The following is a 12,223-nucleotide window of genomic DNA, read 5'->3' as shown; positions in this document are numbered from 1 at the left end:
AAAATCAAAGTTGAAATCTGATTTGAGTGAGAAACCCAAAATAGTTTCCAACTAGCCTGGGCTTTACCAACAATAAGCCAGACACGTTCATCTCTGTGGTGGACCGGCTCTGCATGCGGAGAAGCTGCCCAGCAAGAGGAGTTTAAAATGAAATGGGACGTAAAGATAGCATTGGGTTTAATCTTAGAGTGGCTCATCTTAGTCCTCACTTTTAGAAAAAAAGAAAAACACACGTGATTTAACCAAGAAGTGGTTTCTTCCTTTCTCCGACTTTGCATAGACAGTCTTCTGGAGTTTCTGCCCCGTCCACGATGCTCACGGATGTATGATTGCCAGGTGAAATCAGTAAGCTCTTTCTGTTTCCTCCCTTCCAAATTATACCAGACTGATATTTCATGAAACTGGGGGGAAAACTTTTTAAATCCCCTTTCACTGTAAATCCTGCTTTAATCCCAATTGTGAGTTTAACTGTATCCGGACTTCTGTGACGTTCTCGCAGCTGCCCAGTGATAATCGATGAGACAGGCATGCTCTGTTTGGTTAAAAGTCTCCACTTTGAGAACAGATGCCTCTCACTCATCTCTATCCCATCTTCAAAAGTGGTCTGTGCCTGGCCTTTGCCAACCCCTCTCACCCCCGTGTCCACGTGAAACATACCGATCACTGGTCCTGTGTGGTTTTACATGACTTTTGAGTCTCCAGGGCGAACCTTTCTGTTTTACTATATTTTTAACTATTTTAAGCAAAGGGATCGCCAGAATCCTAAAGTGATATTCTATGAATAGATACACCCATATTTGGTGATTTTATCGCATATTTATTCGAAAAGGAAATATGGCCACTCCGTTCACTCGTAATTGCTTTCAAACCTGCTTTGCTTTATTTAGGGTCTATTCATTCTGCAGTGACGCCTTCTGGGCGGGAAGGGGCAGGGAAGGGGCGGGGCGGGGCTAGGAGCCCGCGAAGCTCCAGGCGGGGGCAGGAAGCCTCCCCTGCTGAGAAGCAAACTTGCAGAGCAATTATGACCAAAGAGCAACTCCAGGGAAGCCTTCTTATCATCTGTGCACCTTGTGGCTTCAGCTACTTGCACTTTGAAGGCTGAGTTCTTGAGCGCCGTTGCTTCCTGACATTGTCACCTGAAGGGGACATTGACAGCAGGCACGACAGTCCTGTGCACTTATGAGGCCTTGAGCAGGGTCAGCTATATCATTTGCAGGGTCCGTTACAGAATGAAAATGTGGGGCTTCTTGTCTAAAAAGGAGAGTGCTCACTTAGGCAGCACATACACATACTAACATTGGGACGATACAGAGAAGATCAGCACGGCCCCTGCGCCACAAGATGATGCACAAATTTGTGAGGTGTTCCATAAAAAAATAAAAGGAGAAAAAAATGCCTTTAAAGCTATTAAAATATAAAGTTTGTCCTTTCTTCTGAGGTCTCCTTTTGACTTATCATTGTATTGGGGCTTTTTTATTTGCTATTTAAGGTCATTCTAAATCAAGAAAAATCAACATTTTAAAGGATTAGCATGAAATTTGCCATTCATCTTTATGTGGTGCAATACCAGTGTTAAATGCAAATAGGGGAGCATTCAACTCATATATAGCACCCTCGGAATGACACAAGCCATATTTCGAAGCTCATACGTGTACTGCACAAAACGAACTCAGCTTTTCATAGCACACATTCCACCAACTCTATTTTCAGTTTACTGAAGAGTAGGGAAAGGCTGAAAGGAAAAGAAACCATCGCCTTATCTTTTCCTTTCTTTCTGTGTCATCGTTTTCAGTATCATTGGCCGATTCAAGAAAGTAACACAAGTAAAAAAAAATGGGGTGATGGGGCTCCTTGCTCGTTAGTGTTCATTAGACAGCCATTGTCTTCCTCTGGGCCTGAAGCAAGTTCTTGTTTAAACAGAAAGCATGGCCTAGAGGGGTTGTCAATGACCCCTCTTACCCAGTCACAGACCCAACATGCTGCACTTGCTTGGAGTCACTGAACTGCCACGCCTCATGGGTCCCCCGGAGTGCTTGGCTGTTTGTAAATGCCATTTGTAAATCAGGCCGCAAGGAACAGCATTCACTCGCATATGGCGTGGAACTTCTCTGTTCACACACATGCTCCATTGTCCCATCCTATTTCCCTTATAAAACACAAGCTCAAAGAGAGCATTCTTAAGAATTTCAAGATAGCAACCACAAGGGACCCTTTGGAGCATGGGCTTGGGGCTACTGCCTAGGCTGCACATCCCCGAAGTCAGCCCTGGCCTTGAATTAGGACATGACTTGTTTAACCGACTCGGGTTCAACCGTGGAAAAGTTATTAAAGTCAAGAATATTTTCAGAAGCCTCAATTAGGAAGAGACATTTAAGTTGCTGTTTCTTATGTGTGTAGACCACCAGAGATATCAAAATCTGGGTATCTTTGAATGAGTTGTACCACCTCTGGTTCCCCGTTCTATGCCACAAAATAATTCTATAAACTGTGAAGGAGATGGATTACCTCTGGCTTCTGGTGGATCTTCAATCTCTGAATGGCTACAGACACATAAGCTCCTCTTCTTCTTGAGGCTTCAGGTTGCAGAGCCACCCCCTCTTATTCATTCTGGGTCATTCCTTCTCAGGGCCTTGACTGATGATGTCTTTTGGACATGGCATGTGTGATGTATTAAAGGCTTTGATTCTGGGTGGACTTTATCTGCAGCGCCTGACCCTCCATCCACGAAGGGACAAAACGTAGACAATGAGGCCTTGAGAGACAAAAGAAGGACTGTGGAAAAAAGACCTTTGCCCAAAGGAGTCATATAATCATCCCGCAGCATTTTGTACACACGCTAACACACACACACGCACACGCAGAGGCAGGGCAGTGAGGGAACAGTAACACAGATTTCTTCCTCAGGGACTGACAGAGCGAGCTATCTCTTTGGAACTGACATTTTTAAAGTTGGCTCTGTGCACAATTCAAGCTTTTGTCTTATGAAATTACTGACGATAGGGAGGAGACTCGGGCTTTGCAAATAATCTGTTTTCCTCAGACATATCAGGACAGTTGCCAACCACTCCTTACATCTTTCACTTCTCTCAGAGAGTGAACCTGTTGCAAGTTAATAGAAATCACCAAGGGGATGCCTGCTCACATTTTTCTAGTGAACCGCCCCCGGGCTGCGTCCCCACAGTTTTCTCCTTGTGTCCTGTGGAGAGCTTCAGAAACACACCCTCACCCCTGTGGCATGGTCCTGCGAGCAAGGCATGAGAGCCCGCCTGTTGCATGCAGGGGCCTGGTGTGCCGGGCTGCACGGTCCGAACAGCGGCGACCGTCCTTCCTCTCCTCGTCCTTGGGCACTGACCTCAGCCCTGCACGTCTGCAGGGCTCAACAAAGACCAGTTTGGACCTGCCTCTGCTCTTGCTATCAGTCTCTCTCTGTGACCTAGCCTTCGGCCACAGCAGGGGGCCAGAGGCTTTGTGCCTGAAGCCGAGTGAGTGGAGTGGCAGGGCTGAGTCTAGAACACTGTAGAAAGGCGGGATGTCCTCATGCCTCACAAATCCTCCTTGAGGGGCCTCTCCAGGCACCCAGAACTCACCCGTGACTGTGTTCCTATCAAGCAACCAAAGCAAGCACAGGGCAGCCACTGTCTTTGAAATAATAAAAACCACAGTTCAGAGTTCGGCTTTGCCTATTTCTAACCGGATGACCGTAGACCAGTTATTTAATTCTGGAGGCTTTTGTTCTCCATAGTCAATTAGAGATGAGAGTACCTCCTTGCCTAAAACACGGTTTAGAGATTGAACAAGGTTTAAAACTGCCCGTACGATAAGACACCGTAAGAAAGCTGTTAAAGTCTATTGCAACGGGGCGCCTGGGTGGCTCAGGCGGTTAAGCGTCTGCCTTCAGCTCAGGTCATGATCCCAGGGTCCTGGGATCAAGCCCCGCATCGGGCTCCCTGCTCAGCGGGAAGCCTGCTTCTCCCTCTCCTACTCCCCCTGCTTGTGTTCCCTCTCTCTCTCTCTCTCTCTCTGTCAAATAAATAAAAATTAAAAAAAAATCTTTAAAGTCTACTGCAACATCAGGCATTACTACCAGGTACCTAATCCCGTGCCAGGCAGCGTGGAATAAAAGGTAACTAAGCCTGCATGCTTATCTGAAATCAGCTCACAATGTGGCTGGGAGGCAAGGCTCTATGTGTGGTACAAATACACTCGTTTAGATCTCCACATATGTATTGCTGATAACAAAGAACACTCTGTCTAGGAAGTTGATTCTATGATTATTCCCATTGTACTTATGAGGTAATGAGACGCAATGGTACCACATACCGTTTGAAGGTCCCATGCATAGCTGCAGGAAAACGGCAAACCCAAAATATGAAACCTATGAAGTCCAAGTTCAGACTCCAAACTTCACCTTGACACCATGCCGTGTCCTTTTATTGGTATTAAATATTTAGTATGGGCAATAAATGAAGCGGACTTCGTTATGGAAGAGATCAATATGATAATCCTCTTAAAGACCCTATGTATCGTTCCCTCAGAGCCCTACTTTTAGCTTTATGATGAGCTACACTAATAGCCTAACCATAAAAACTAAGCCTTCTTAATGTGCTCTCCTTCTGAAAGTTCTCAAAATCTGTCAGCTTAGTTAAAGTGTGGAGCTTTTGATGAAGGCTTTTATGGGATGCTCAGACCTGAGCTTCTGATGCTGGTGGAGAGGGGGTCTTCAGGAAATGGCCAAGCATGTCCCATAGATACCAGAGCTCTGCTCACACGTGCGGCTAATTCTGCTGATGAATACCATCTTTACTCGTATATTTTATTTTTATATTTTATATTTATATTTTAATTATTTTATGTTTTTAAAGATTTTAAAGATTTTATCTATTTATTTGACAGAGAGACACAGCGAGAGAGGGAACACAAGCAGGGGGAGTGGGAGAGGGAGAAGCAGGCTTCCCGCTGAGCAGGGAGCCCCATGCGGGGCTTAATCCCAGGATCCTGGGATCATGACCTGAATTGAAGGCAGACGCTTAATGACTGAGCCACCCAGGCACCCCTACTCATATATTTTATTAGGACTGCTTCATTGTGCCCTCTTGCTTAAAAGTACTGAACTGTAGCCTCGTTCCTTTGAAACAATATTGGTCCCAGAATAGAATTGAATAGTATTTCTGGCTCTTGGGGGAGTCAAAAGTGTATGTCAGATTATAAAGAACAATTTGATCACACCAACGTAGCACAATAAAAAAAAAAAAAGAGGTCTTAGTGAGAAGGCTGATCTGGAACAGAATACTTAAGAGCCAGCCCATATTCCTTCTTCAAATATCTGGGAGAACTCACTGGTTCCTGAAACTCACTGGTTCACCTATGTCTTTTGATTCCTCCTTCCTAAACTAATAAAATCTTGATGTGACTATTCCTAACTCTAACTCTGCTAACGACTATCTTGTGTTCATTTTGGCTCTGTCTCCCCACACGGCCCCATGAAACATAGAAGCCATATTCTAAGGGCTTGGAAGAGCAATGCTAAAACTCCAGAGATCTCTTGCTATCAGAAAATGGGGTATTTTTCCCTGAATGGCTTTTTTTTTTTTCATGAATTTTCTTCCTGAGTTTTCATTTAATGTTAAGTGTTGACGAGTGGTCTATTCAATCAGGCTCCCAGCACACTTTATTGAACACTAATCCTGTGCAGCTGAACTTGGTGTTCGAGTGACCCCTTACTGATGGCCATTTACCAGTAGAGATTTTAGAGATCTCTTGGAGCTCTGTGCCTTTGGCAGAGTGCTCCCTCGGAACCAGACATCCCAGTGGGAGGACTCCCAATCAAACGATTTCAGAGCACTTTCTTTGGTGAGTTTCTAAAAGATGGAGAACAAGTGGACATTGAACAGTTAGCCAGGGATGTGGTCAGGGAACCCATGGCGGCCAGCAGAAGCCAGGCACCCTGCAGCTGCAGCCACGTGATGCGTGCTGAATTTCAGATGTTTGTGCTCCATTAAGAACAAGCTTTGGACTAAGACAAGCCTTTTAAGGATCTCACGAGGAACCCAAGATCAGCCCCAGGATGACCTAAATGCCAGTGTTTTCTGGAAGTTCTAAACACAGTGAGATGCAGAAGGATCATCACACATTTGTCAGAATTGGCCTCCCCTATTAGGCTATAAGTCCGTGTCTTGTTGATCACTCTTTGCCAGGTGTCTAGTCCAGGCTCTGGCATATGGTAGCCATTCAGCAAGCTGGACTTATTTCAGGCGGTGTATGTCTTTAGGGACCAAGCTATAGGATCTGACCTGGCGAGGCATCCTCAGGATCCAGCCATTGCCCTGTAATATACACAGTATATTAGCAAACCCCAATGTTTCAAGCCACCCCTCTCCTTGGGGCCAACTCTTGTGAGTTCTGAGCATGAACATGCCTCAGGAAAACAGAGATGAATCTCTGTTTCTGTAGCCTCCTTCAAGTTGAGCAAACGTGGTCCAGCTGTCTCTTAGAATGAGTCCCAATTTGTTTTCATTTTAAAGCGTAGGTCATTAACCTAAATGGAAAAGAGTGAAGCAGATGACCAGTGACCCTGAGTTTTGTGGGAAACATGCTGTGAGTCTGAGAGCAATAAAAATTCCCAACCCAGACAAGTCAGAGGCCGCAGAGGTACTTTCTCAAAGAACTGAAGCAGCCCCGTGATTTCGGTGTTGGCATTGTTGATGTTTCCTATAGAACATTCTTTTTATTTTAAATTGGCTGCTCTGTTTTTCACTTCAAGTTCAGTTTGTTAGGAGGGAGGCTGAAAAGATTAAGGATTTAAGTTAATTTGGGTATTTGGAGGAGTTACTGCAAATGTAGCATCTTTTCACTGGATGGATTTGTGGGGGTGACACATAGGTCCTCCCCACCTCCAGATGCTGGGGCTTTAAATTGTCATGAGAGCTGACATTTTATCGTGCTGTTATGTCTCCAAAAGAAAGGTGGGTGTGCCATAAATTCCCTCAGAAAATCAGGCAACTTTTCCTTTGTTTCAACTCATGTGGAAAATATTAAACATATGAAGAGACATCATAAGTGGTGGGGTTTTTCCGCAAGTTGGAAGCTAAGCCAACTATATGCATTTCACATACAACCTCCCAACAGCTCAATGAGGCCCCATTGTATTATTATCCATCTTACATGAGCAGAAATGAGCATCCTAGAAGTTTTTCGGCTTGTCCAAGTTCTCCCAGGCTGTACCTGTTATTAGTTTAGTACCTCTGAGCTCCACACAGTGTTCTTTATTCTGCTTTGTGAAGTGGGGACTCCAGGAACCTCATTTCTCCTCACCTGCCCACAGGTGGTCCCAAAGGGAGGCTGTAGGCTGCAAGAGGAAGAAAAGACGTGAACTAGTTTTCTAGGACTGCCATAAACTACCACAGATTGGGTGACTTACAACAGAAGCTTACCCACTCTTGGTTCTGGATCCTAAAAGTCTGAAACCAAAGTGTCAGCAGGACCATGCTCTCTCTGATGGTGGTAGAAGAGAATCTGTTCCAAGCCTTTGTCTTGGCATCTGGTGTTTCTGGCCGTCCTTGTAGTTGCATCACCCCAAGTCCACACATCACCACACACATGGCCATCTCCCGTCTGTGTGTCTGTCTTCACATGGTGCTCTCTCTGTGTGTCTGACTCTGTGTCTCTCCTTTTCCTAGAAGGACACCAGTCACATTGGATTAAGGACCCCACCATACTCCACTATGGCTTTATCTAATCCTGCATCTTAATTACATCTGCAAAAACCCTCTTTCCAAAGGAAGTCATATTCACAAGTACTAAGGGTCAGGACTTCAGCATATCTTTGGGGGAATGAACTCTACCCACACAGGACTATTCTTTTTCTCTGTTTGGTTCTCCCTGTGACAGCCTCTCACAAGGCAGCTGTGGTCCCAGCAGAGTTCATCACACTGGTTAGGGCTCTCGGGCTTCAGAGGCAGGTCGTCTCCAGCGACTTACCTCTCTGAGGAGTCTGTCCCCCACTGACCACTCCTTCAGCCCAGAAGTCTGAATGTCATCTCTGAAGGGCCCTCCGCAACATTTCCAAATCCCTTCCTTGTACTCTGTTCCCTCAGCTGTGATGTTTGTAACTGCCATCCGCCATTGTTGCCCCTGTTAAACCTTGGAGTACTTTTTTCTTTTTTTTTAAAGATTTTATTTATTTGAGAGAGAGACAATGAGCGGAGTGAGAGGCAGAGGCAGAGGGAGAAGCAGACTCCCCACTGAGCAGGGAACCTGATGCCGGGCTCGATCCCAGGACCCTGAGATCATGACCTGAGCCGAAGGCAGAGGCTTAACCGACTGAGCCACCCAGGCACCCTGTGACGTTCTTTTTTACTCCTTCTTATAGTTAATCACCTTTTATCCAGTCAACAATTCTTTCTATCAAATTCTCTCTGTTAAAATATTGATCTCCTGACTGGACCCTGCTACGTGGGCTGTGGACTGGGAGGGAACTCATACTTCAGGCAGCGTGGTGTTGGGTTTACACAGCTGAGCTGTGTCTTAGGAGAAAGCACTGGAACTTTGACCAGGCCTCAACTTTGCACTGTTCCTGTGAAATGACATGGATGAAAGTCCCCCATCCTCGCTAGTTTTGAAGCCAGAATAGGTCAAATAAACTGAAGAATCTTCTGGTCTCTAAATGTCTCCAAGCAGTGAAGAGCACCACTGACATCCCACTTCTACACACCCCCAGCAATCCACTGCCTGGTCGTCACGAGGGCTGTTTGCAGGTACCCCATTTTTATCTTTTATGCGGGAATATGGTAGCACAGCTCCTGCCTACCTCTTTTGAAGTTAACTGTGGCCATGACTTCCTTGGACCAACGAAATGTGAAAGGAGTGGCCTGCGTCATTTTCAAGCAAAGCTTTAGGAGCCAATGCAGGAGGGCATCTTCCCCTGTCCTGTCAATCATGGAAGTGCATGTCAAAACAGAACTTCCATCAGGCCCTGTCCCTGGGTGACTACAATGAGCAGGGCACCCAGCTACCCCGAGCTGCACATGTAGCATGAGGGGGGAATGAATGTTTGGTGGACCATTTGTTCAGGCAGCATAAGGAGCCTGTCCTGATTAGTACACACAGACTCCTGTGTCCAGGGGCAATCTCTCAGCTCATACATTTTTAATAGTTTATTCATTTGCCTCCTGTGACATTGTGCTTCCCTGGTATTCCTTCACCCTCATTGGTTTCTCCTTTTTTGCAGCTTTGCTGGATCCTTCTGCCATTCTGCCCTGCAAATGCTGAAATGCATGAGGGCTCACTCCAGTCATCTCTTCTCTATCCACACTCTCTCCCTAGAAAAATCCCATTCAGTCCCACAGAATTAATTCACATCTGTCCGGAAATAGACCTTCGTTACCAAACGCCTATAACAAACTACCTATTAATTGTCTCCATCACGATGTCTCATGGACCACTCTACATTCCAGATACCCAACAGAAACTCTGATTCTGCAGCACACCTGCAAAATCTTCTCCATCTCATTCTCATACCATCCAATTGCTCAGACCTCAAACACCAAACTCATGATTCTACTCTTTCTACCGCCTCTCCCAGGTGCCCGCACAACCCACCACTAGTTGGCTCCAATTCCAAAATGCTTACCAAATCGGATCACTGATCACCACTCCACCCACCTGCATCTGAGCCCCCCCTCTGACATCTAGTAGGCTTCCACGACCTCTTAATCAGTGTTTCTGTTTTCACTCCTAGTCCCCAACATCCACATTACAGACAGCAGTCTTCATGTTCTTTTTAAAATATGAATTATGTGATATTGCTCTCCTCCTTCAGAAACCACCAATGGCTTTCTGCTACACCTAGAATAAAATCAACTTTCTGTAGGAAGAGTAAATTATGAACCCCACAGTTGCTCATTCAAAAAATGTAGCTGAAGCTGGAAGCCATGTGCCTCCCTTCAGAGTTTAATAAGAAATCTTGAAAGAATGGAAAGAAGACAAACTATTTAACCAGCATCACCTGTTGCTAGGTAAATAAGGAAAATGTAGCTAATATATATACATACTAGTTGCCCACAAATGTAAATGATGTCTCTGCTTATTCTTTGGTCTTCCTTCTATTTGCTGAGGAGGTCAAAGAGCTCACCTGTTATCTTGAAAGGGTCCTTAACAGTGCCAGGACTCTGTTGACATGTGTCCTTGAGACTAAAAATGTCTACTATAGGAAATCACATTTGTAAGATCATTTTGTTGTTAAAAAAAAAAAGCTATGTTCATTCACCTGAAGTTGTTAACTGATTTTGTCATGGGAGATGGATTTTGCCCACTAGTCTTTTCTTTTTTTTTTTTAAGATTTTATTTATTTATTTGAGAGAGCGAGAATGAGAAAGAGTACATGAGAGGGGGGAGGGTCAGAGGGAGAAGCAGGCTCCTCGCTGAGCAGGGAGCCCGATGCAGGACTCGATCCCGGGACTCCAGGATCATGACCTGAGCCAAAGGCAGTTGCTTAACCAACTGAGCCACCCAGGTGCCCTGCCCACTAGTCTTGTGATAATTATTTTACTCTGACCTCTCTCCTTTATCTCTAGGGAGACCTCATGTAAAAGGACTATAGAAGATTCTTTTAAACCTAGGAAGAACTCTAAGAAGCATTTCTTCCTTGTAATAATTTGTAAGTAATAATAAATTCTCTTAAAATAAGCTGGCATCAAAACACATTATTTTGTGTCCCAATCTTTCTCAGTATCCCGTGCCTTGGCTCACAAGGCTGTGTGGGATTGGACCATCATCTACTTCATTCACTACCTCTATGCACTCTGGCCTTGTTGATGTTTCTAGACCACAGCAAGCTCATTTCAAATGTAGGCCCTTTAGGTTTGTTGATCGTTCTGTCTGGAATTCATTTTGCCTGATCTTCCCATGACTCTCAGTACTCGACAGGTGGTTTTGGTTCAAATGCCACCTCCTTCAAGAAGTCTTCCCATATCATTCTATCTAACCTTCCCCCTTCCCCCCAGGCCCATCAAATCTCTCATTACCTTGCTTCTTTTCTTTATTTTATTTATTACATGAAACTGTGTTATTTGTTATTTATTTATTTGTCTTCTCCCACTAGCATCCAAATCCCATAAAAGCAAGGACCTCATCTGTCTTATTCATCAGTTTCTCCCTCACATCATGAACTTAGTGTCATCTATAATGGATCATATAAAAGATTGTGGAATGAATGAGTAAAGGTTTATAACTTCAAAAGCATTTTAAAAGATAGTAATAGCAGTCTTACATTACATATCTAGGTGAATTGGGGCCAAGGACAATTTTATAATAGGAAAATCGCCTGGTTCAGGCAATATTTTAGCATGCATCTTCTGCAGGCTACAGCTGTAAGTTGGTTTAGCTGATGTGCATGTTTTACAAAAAAAGACCACTTGAAAATCATCTGCATTGAATGAATTAGCAAGAACTCAACCCACACTTCCCAAGTTGGTAGGTGATCCTTGCTGCTGTACATTATGGATGTTAGACTGAGCTGGTATAGGACATACGTGCAGTTTATTGAAATAATTAGGGTTCCTTAAACCCTTCCTGCTAAGAAAATTCTCAGGATGTCTGTCTGCAGATCAAGAACTGTACCTGAATAAAATCTGATAGATGCAGAAGGTTGTGGTCTCACCCACTGGCTTTAGTTGGGTCAGCAGCTCTGACTCAGGGTGTGGGCAAGAATTCACACCTTACACTGAACCAGGGTTGAGTAAAGGACACATAAACCCAGGCTGGTGTTAGGCCCTTGGATATGGATGCATGAGTCAAACTCTAAGCAGCTAGTTGTAGGGAACATTGGGATAATCCTTCCATATGAGAATTCATGTTGCTTGTTCTTACTAGTAGAGAGTCAAAGATGGCTGCATAGAAGAGTACAAAGAACACTTGATTTCTACTTTTGTAGAAGGCCTTGAAGATTATCTGTTCTTCAAACAGCTGGTGGGAGGGCGCCTGGGTGGCTCAGTTGGTTAAGCGGCCGACTCTTGATTTCGGCTCAGGTCACGATCTCAGGGTCCTAGGATCGAGCCCCACATTGGGTGGGCTCCATGGAATCTGCTTGAGATTTTCTCTCTCCCTCTGCCCCTCCCTGTGCTTGCACTTTCTCTCTCTCTCAAATAAATAAATAAATAAATAAATCTTTTAAAAAAATAAAAAATAAAAGCTTGGTGGGATGCACCTGTACAAAATTTTTGGCAGG

At 44.6% G+C, this 12,223-nt stretch overlaps 1 non-coding gene across 1 annotated transcript; it reads left to right on the top strand.

Annotated features, from left to right (window-relative positions):
* The first annotated feature begins 1,271 nt into the window (after window positions 1-1,271).
* On the top strand, window positions 1,272-1,376 carry LOC118009707. Its single transcript, XR_004678995.1, has one exon. It is a non-coding gene; the product is annotated as a U6 spliceosomal RNA (small nuclear RNA).
* Window positions 1,377-12,223: the final 10,847 nt, after the last annotated feature.

This window comes from Mirounga leonina, unplaced genomic scaffold (assembly GCF_011800145.1).
Source record: "Mirounga leonina isolate KUSES-001 unplaced genomic scaffold, KU_Mleo_1.0 Mir_127, whole genome shotgun sequence".
NCBI lineage: Eukaryota > Metazoa > Chordata > Mammalia > Carnivora > Phocidae > Mirounga > Mirounga leonina.
Note: the sequence above shows the minus strand (reverse complement) of the source record. Positions and strands in the feature narration are given on the sequence as shown.